General features: G+C 37.9%; 1 pseudogene; it reads right to left on the reverse strand.

Annotated features, from left to right (window-relative positions):
- Positions 1–7,545: 7,545 nt before the first annotated feature.
- Positions 7,546–9,057, reverse strand: LOC147480367 (zinc finger CCCH domain-containing protein 30-like; annotated as a pseudogene).

The following is a 9,057-nucleotide window of genomic DNA, read 5'->3' on the forward strand; positions in this document are numbered from 1 at the left end:
GTTTATCATATGTGGAGATGTTCTATACAAGAGGTCGTACGATGGGATTTTACTCAGATGCTTGAATGAGAATGAAGCTCGGACAGTTATGACTGAAATACATGAAGGAATTTGTGGCCCTCACATGAGTGGGCACATGTTAGCTAAGAAGATCATGAGACTGGGATATTATTGGACAACTATGGAGACAGATTGTTGCAAGTACGTTAGAAAGTGTCATAAGTGTCAGATTCACGGGAATTTGATGTGCGCACCGCCTGCCGAGTTAAACCCATTTTCTATGCCTTGGCCCTTCTCTGTTATTGGCAAGTTAAATCCTTCAGCATCCAACGGACACGGCTTTGTCCTTGTTGCCATTGATTACTTCACTAAATGGGTCGAAGCTATATCTTTAAGTAATGTTACGGCATTGAATGTGGCGAAGTTCTTGCGCACCAACATTATTTGCCGGTATGGGATACCACATGAGGTTATCACTGATAATGGTACATGCTTCAAGGGGAAGGAGTTTAATGCTATACTGCAGCAGTTCAAAATTCGGCGACATTTGTCTTCACCCTACAGACCTCAGACTAATGGGGCAGTTGAAGCGGCAAACAAGACACTTGTCAGGATTGTAGAGAAGATGACTGAGACATACAAAGACTAGCATGAGAAGTTACCATATGCACTATGGGCTTATCGAACTTCAATTCGTACAGCCACAAGGTCTACTCCCTATGCACTAGTCTATGGAATAGAGGCCGCTTTTGCGGCCCAGTAGAAATGCCTACTCTACGATTTTGCGGAGGGGTGCCGATTCGAAGGAGGAATGGATCCAAGCCGAGTGGAATCTTTGAACCTAATCACAGAAAAGTGACTTAAAGCTACAAACCATGCACGAAGCTTACCCGGCAAGAAAGAATTGCCCGAGCATTTAATAAGAAAGTTCGTCCGAGAGATTTGAAGGAAGGGTATTTAGTTCTGAAAGAAATTAGTCCTAAACATCTGCCATACCCACGAGGAAAGTTCAAACCTAATTGGGAGGGCCCCTTCATTATTAAGAAGATTCTACCTGGGAAAGTTGTGATCCTCACTGATTTTGATGGTGTCGAGTTCTCAAATCCTACCAATGCCGACCAGTTAAAGAGGTACTTTTCGTGACCCAACCTTGTTTTTTTTTTAGACAAAGAGGATAGTGGAAATCTTAGAGAGATGATGGGACAGGCCATATTTACCCGATATATTAGCCTAACAAGCCCACCTAATGTCATGTGTTTCCTCTCGAAGCCATTTTGAGCCTAAGCCTATTCTTTCATCCCCACGATTTGACCTATGTCCTTTAGGAAACCAGATTTACCCTTAGCCTACCCGTAGATACCCCAATCCCATTTTATAGAACTTGTCATGATTAGGAAAATCACTTTCATCATCAATTATTGATCGTTAAGTATCTACTATGGTCCCAATCTACAATATGCTATGATTACCCCAATGGTTACCCCCAAGAGAAGCTGCAAAAAAAAAAATCCATGCAAGGGCAAGATAAAATCAATTCAAGGGGCGGTTCATATGAAGTTTAGGATATTTTATCATTTTCTGTTCATGACAAGTTCTACCCTATATAAAAAAAAAAATCCTTATTCTCTTAACCCACTACCTAAGCCTACATTATAGTCCTATGAAAGTCCGTTCTTAATCTTTAGATCCACTGTGTCTCCTAGTTGAGAAATGTTCAAGGTAAAAAAAAAAAAAAAAAATTGGAGGATACACCGATATAGTGTGATCCATTCAGAGGTTATCGAGGCCAGAAGGAATGTTTTCGGAAGTGTCTCTAAGAAGTTGTCCTATGCTTACATTATGATCATTTTGAGTGGTGGAAAGGATTTATGGTTGGTTTTTAGCATATAGTGGAGATCATGCAATCAGATAGGGAAAAGGGTGGTGTATGCTTACTACTTTTTGGTGCTAAGATTAATCGTACTCCTATCCTGAGGTTGTTCTCGTGAGAATCTTCTTGTTGGTAACTCATTCCCACACCTTCACTTATTATTCAATCATTTGTGGTATTTCTTGTTCTGTGGATAAAAAAATGTTTTGTTTTACATTGTTTTCCAAAAAAAAAAAAAAAAAAAAATATATATATATATATATATATATATATATATATATATATATATATATATATTTTTGTTTTCAAAAACTTGGTTTGCTTTGGATGGCTGATGATGAAGAATCTAGGTTAACATTACATAAAGGATTCTGAAGCAATATATCCAAAATAAACCATGCCATTTCATTAATCAGATTCATGCGTTTTTTCTGACTACTCATGCATACTAACATAGAGATTCAACCATGCTCACACAGTAGCATTTCTTTATTACATATCATATTTAAGGTAAAGCGCCTACCTAATTTGCGTGTCGAGTGGTTTAGTTGTCCAGGGACTACTTGTTGCTATACAACCATCTCCGGTATTCTCGAGAAGTCACTGGCTCATTGTATAGGCGAGGGACATGGAGAGTCTCGCAATTCTCCCATGCATTCTGAATCTCAACAGCTTGGCAAACACTGAACCTTACCCGTGCTGGGTATATGGTTAACATCGGCGGCTCTTGCTCAAATCCGAACTGTCTCATGGCCCTATCAGTAGGGTAGAAGGTGGTTTCAAATAAGCCGAGCAGCATCATGCAATTGGAAAATCGGCTTCGTATCCTGACATGACCAGTAATCTTCCACCAGTGAATTCTCCAATTAATGTTATACGATTGGACCATGCGAAATCTGTTGGCTATATGAGTTTCTGACGGATAACCCGGGAAAGAGATGCGGTGAGGGTACATGGCCAAAACATTCCTGGCCCCCCCATTGGTTGAGTTCGCAAGAAGTCAGTATGGGTGCATAACCACAACTGTAAAACAGTACAAGGTGGTTTTGGTTTCTATTTTGAGTTTGGGAAGTTTCTTTTTTGTCTCATTATTGAGATTCCTTCATTGGTTTCTAAATGAGATGTGTGGTCTCATATCACAGGCGGTGGGCTGGCCCCTTTATTTGTTTTTAGTAAGTTCACTTGATACAAAATCAAGTTAATTTTATTAGTCCCAAATCTAGTCTGACGTTTTTGACCCATTTTTCTGACCCAATTATATTAGTTCACCCGGTTGGCCTGGCTCAACAAGTTTGGTCCAGACTGACCCGGTTTTCACCTGTTAGACCCGGTTTTCACCAGTTGACTCGGTTTTTACCAGTTTTGACAGTTGACCAAGTTTGAAAAAAAAAAAAAAAAAACTTTCTAAGAAAAAAAATAAAAGCTTTTAAAAAAAATAAAATAAAAAATGATGAATATTAGTACCATGGGGTTCTTACCCTCCAGTATGATAAAATATTCATCAAATTTTGTTTTTCACCGCACTATTGGCAACCATTTGATCATTAATATCATTTCGGTAACTCTATTTGTACAACATTAAAATTGTTCGCGAGAACAATATCAGTTTTTACTGACAGCCTCACGGATGGATCAACTTGAACTCATAGTGACAGTCTTTTCCAATCCGAATACTTGAACGTAATTAATTAATTGATTGATTGAACTTGAATAGCACCATCCCCAGCATCCATCTTTTATCTCCAGCACATCTCTTATCTTCTCCAGCAGTGTTCGTCTGTGTCTTCTTCCTTCATCTTTAGAATCTTCCATCTCCATTGGATCTTCTTGCTCTCCCCGGTGAGTCTTTCCTTTCGTCAGTGTTTGTTTATCACCATTATATGAGAATTTTTAATCTAGGTCAAAATCATGAATGAATTGATCTATCCATTTAATTTCACTAGTTTTCCAAAATGAATTTGAAAATATTAGATTTCAAAAAAAAATTGTCCCTTGATTTCAAAAAAGTTGTTCATCATTTTCAGAAAATATTTTTCAATCAACCAATATCATGTTACGCGGTGTAAGTTCATCCGATGCGTCCGCTAGCATTGATATTTTGTCTTGTGGTATAAGTCCGTCCGATGCTTCCACAGATAATCCAATTACCATGTTGCGTGGTATAAGTCCGTTCGATGCATCCACCAACATTCAATCATTTTTAAGCCCTCACAAACAACTTGAAAGAAATCAAGGATTTCAATTATCCAGGGAAATGCCCTCTTTCAAAAATATTTTTTCAAATGAATTTTCAAAAATTGTATGAGATCATTTGGCTGGAGCTTGGCAAAAATGGTTTGTCTCCATGGCTTTGCCGTTCAGTTGCAAGCAACCTCCGCCAAAGAGGGGCAACTGTAGACACCCCATTTTTGCACCCCAGGCATAATTCATTCACGATTTTACTTTGAATTAAATATGATCATATAAGGTGATTTGCTTTCTAGAGTCTTCTTTTCTACATCAATCTTCTTTCTTTTCATCTTCTTTTAGTGTCTTTAAACTCTCCTCATCATGTTCTGGCTATGGCTAAAGTTTTGTTGCTTTCTGAGTTTTGAGCTGAAAATGACCAAAATGCCCCTGTAACCCTTTGGAGCCCAAATCTCGTTTTTTTCCACTCTTTCTTTGGATGAGATTATTTTATATTTGAATTCCCCTTGAAAAATCCTTCGAAATGAGTACAAGCTTGCCTAGGTTTCTTTTGGATTTCAGAAACCCTAATCTGGCCTTATCCCGTTTCAGCCCGTTGTGCGCACTGTTGAGTGCAACGATTTTTTTTGGAGTAATATTTCGACCCAAGGGTATTTTTTAAGAGTTCATGGGCCTTCCTAATGGATTAATGAACAATTTTTGTGAAGAAGAGTTTGCCTAATTTTGACCCGGTCAAAGGGAATTTGCAGCATTGAAAATATGGTCAAAATGGGCTTTTTTGTGGATTTTGGACCCGTGCTCATGGGCTGTGGATCCAGCTCGAGTTGGACCTTTTCATTAGGGTTTCTAGCCCATTTTCAAGCCTCCAAAAACCTGAAGAACCTTCCTTATTTGTTTGATTTGATTTGATCCCAAAAATCAAGAATATTCTAGAGAATATGCCATTTTGGAGCCAAGTTTGGAAACCCTGGATTATGGGCTCATTGAGGACGTGTAGGGATTGATTTTTTGCCCTAATCCATCTAAAATATCCAAAGATCAAGGGCCAAGATCGCACCCCTTATCCCACCTCTTGAATCAAGGGCTAGATTTAGGAGGTGCAACCAGAAAGAGATCAAGCCATTGGATTTTTCTTCATCAATACTCAGCCATTGGATCAAACTCATTACCATATTTGAATCCACGCCCAAAAGCTATAAATATGGGTCTCATTCACTCATAAAAAACATCTAGAGCAAGCTAGAGCTAGGAATTCGGAGTTAATAATTTGGACCTAGTTATTCAGAGCTAATAGCCTAGTAGTTTTCTTTTCTTGAGTGTTCTTCTTCTTTTTTCTTTTCTAGTTTATCATTCTAGAGTATAATTTCTTTAGTTTAATCTGGAGTTGAAGGTAAAATTTTGACTTTGAGGTTTTTCTAATGAAGTTATTCGTGTTCTTCGTCTTTAGCTTTCTTTTCCCCTCTTTCGATCTTGAGTAGAAGCTTCTTTTCACCAAAAGTTGTTTTTTTCTCAAATCACCTGTTTCAATCCAAAAATCATAGTTGTCAATTCCAGATCAAGTTTATCATCATCATTTATCAACAATCAATCAAGATCATCAATCAATCAATCTACAATCAAATATGAGGCAACATTCCAAACAGGTGACATCTTTCTTTTCTCTTTTATTTTAATTAGTATTGCATATTAGGATTATTTGTTTTTTTAGTTTTACTATAGCATATAGTCATTTACTTTTAATTAATTTAGTGAAGATAATCCAACTTGGTAGATTAATTTTTCAAGCTTTCTTCGTTCGCCTATCTTAATACATTACACCTCAATAGAAGTAAGGCTAGTTTTACCAGGCGAGCGTGGGTGCCTAACACCTTCCCACATCGTACCTTGACTCCCGAACCCAATAATTATCTAGTTTCGAGGGCTAGTCCTTCACATAGGTTTTACTCAATTTTTACTTGATAAAGTTAGTGGTGACTCTAAAATCAATTACATAAACCTAGGTACACATTTTTGTGCGTACAATATCAAAGAAGAATAAATGGTAAATGATATTAGGAAAAAAAATCAACTGAAGGAGAACTAATGGTTAATGTGAACAAAAATATCAGTTAGAACTACTGATGACTGAGGCATAACTTTAGTTGTCAAGACTAAAAACGCTTTTTTGACATACACCGATAATCACAGGCAAAGGATTCACAACTTCCTTTATTATAGGTAATCACTAAAATTCTATTAGCCTCGGCCGCGCCATATGACTTGATCACACACCCTTATTGGTACAATACTACTTCATCGGTAAGGATCAATCAAACAGAGTAATATTGCAGATAAGTAAAAAAAACATAAAACAGAAAACACATCAGATAATAGCTTGGTGAGATTCCCACAACAGATTCCAACAACCCAATACATAAAATCTTTTTGGCATACAAACAATTGCTCTAAACTATTTTACAATGAGATTGAAACGTGCTTCGATGTATTTAGTTTGTGATGGGGCCAATCAGCTGACCCCAATAAGTTAAATACAGAATTTCAGGTTTCTCATGCAAGTCAAGATATAGCTTTCAATCTAGAACATTTTTAGCAAAAAGTCAAATAATAGCATAAATGTTGTAATATACAAGTGTAAACAAAAAAGAAAGTTGTAAAGAGATAAACATAAACTATGCTCTTTTTTCAGTTTTTCCCTTCTCACCTTTTGTTTGAAGGTACTTTTGGCTTTGGAGGAACTTTGAGTATGCATTGAGAATCCTGAATATAAGAAAAACAGAAAGGATGGAGTTAAAAGACAAAGATATTTTATACGGACCCATCCGAGCCTTACAAAAGTCTGAAGGTTGTAGGTTCTTCCTATGGATTTATGGACTTGAAGTTAGATTCTAGATTGCAAATGAGCTACTGATACTTATTTCGTAATACACAACTTTTACATTTTTCTTCATTTTGATAAATAGAATGCAGCTGCACTTTAAGATCAAACAATTATTCACGGCATGGTATGCATATATAGACTCTAAGTGTAAGCACCATGGGACATGAAGGTTTATCTATTCTAAAAGACAAAATTACTCAAATGAATCAGCTTTCATTTCTAAAGTAGGAAGTTCTTTAAAGAAACATCACATTATTTTATTTTATTTTATTAAAATTCACAAGATATATAAGTTGTAAATCGAGACTTTTTTTGAATTTGAATATCACTTTGTCTTTGCTAATTTCAGGAAAAAGAAGCGATGTTGAGGATTATTTCAGTTACAGAAAGTTCAAGCGTTGGAATCTCATCGACTTTGTTTTGGAATCTGCTTGAATAGGTACTCTTTGTCTTTGTCATTGAGCATGATATCACTTCAATACTGTTAAAATATTTCATTTAGAAATTTGAATTCTTTGTATTCTACCTTTTCCATGTTGTATATATAATTTTTTTTTTCCAAATTCTGATTCGAATTTGGAAATGAGGATATGGCTGCATAAAAAATAAGCCTTCATGAGTATCCAACTTCTACATATTAATTTTGCACTGCCTCTTCAAACCTATTTCGATGTATTATTTGTGCTATGTCTCAGTCAATCTAGAAATCTTCAAATCCATCAAAAGACTTTTATTTCTAGCTTAGGTTGGATCTAAGATCACGTGAACTGAGGCTGTGCTATTGAAGTTTCTCACGTTGAGAAAACACAGCCCTAGCGCTCATTGGTGAGATGGGTTCCATGCTTCTTGGTGACATTCTTCCTGGAGAGTGCTGACCACCAAAAAAGGCCTGTAAGAGAGGGTGATCAACATTTTTGGGGAGAATACATTTGTGTTTATCGAAGAGAGCATGCTCTGTTGCTGCTGGAATTGATTGAGGACAGCTGATTTGTGTGATGGCGAAAACATGCTAGATGACATAGCCTGATCAGAATACTGAGGAGATAAGGACATCTCTGCACTCAAGAGGTCTTCCAAATTTGATGGTGCTAGAGATTTTGTACGAATGGGGCGGTTGCCAGATGTAGGAATTAGCCGTGGTTGAGAGAAACATGATAATTCATTGAGGAGTTGTTGATGCTGATGTTGCTGTTGTGCTTCAAATTCCCCCAACAAGCTGAAATCATCAGCTTGAATATCTCTTGCGTTAAGGGATGATCTGAGACGACTAGACTGGAGATTGCTTCCATAAAAATGCAAGGTAGGAACATTTGGTTGTGGCCACACCATGGATGAGTGTGAAATGCCACTGGCTGACGGAGCCATCGGTGGTGTGAAAGGATTAGGTGACTTGATGACGATGGCCGAGGGCGGGGAGGCGGGCAAGAACTCAAGGCAAAGAACCATTTCCACAGCAGCAGATGCAAATGAACGGGAGAAGGAACAACGGAGCTGTGGACACATAGAAAGGACGAAAGCTCTTCGGGCCAGTGTCGCAGAGAAACACACTCTTCACATGCAGCCCGCACCATCCTTGCAGAGGCGTGTCCTATATTGTGCGGTGAAAGCCAACACTCAAAAAACTCCATGAGCATATTCACATAAATCACCCTCCCGCGCGCCCCTTCCTAACTCTGGGCAAGGAACACAACTGTAGTGAAACTTCCTTGGGTCTCTTCTTCTAGCATTTTCACCCGGGTGAACAAAAGGACACTCCGTCTAGTCATGAGAATATGCCCTTGAACAAGGTCGAACCTTGAAGGAGAACATGCAAAATTCATCAGTTGCATAAATGTTGTTCTTAATGTCGGGGAGCGATGGATCAATAGGGTATTCTTTCTTCTCCGACATCAAAGAAGCTGGGAGATCATTGTACTTTGTCTTTGGCGATGAAGTCGAATCTGAAGCAGAAGATAGAGATCCATTCTCCGGTGATGATGAGAGCGGTGGAGAGTTTGAATTCGATGAAGCTGTTACAATCCTTAGATTGTGTTCCCCAGAAGAACCAAATGATCCATTATTGGTGAGGAGTTCTTCAAGTGCAGCTTTCATATCAAGAAGCTTCGGAGAAACATTTTATCAA

This window comes from Coptis chinensis, chromosome 8, assembly GCF_015680905.1.
Source record: "Coptis chinensis isolate HL-2020 chromosome 8, ASM1568090v1, whole genome shotgun sequence".
Lineage (NCBI taxonomy): Eukaryota > Viridiplantae > Streptophyta > Magnoliopsida > Ranunculales > Ranunculaceae > Coptis > Coptis chinensis.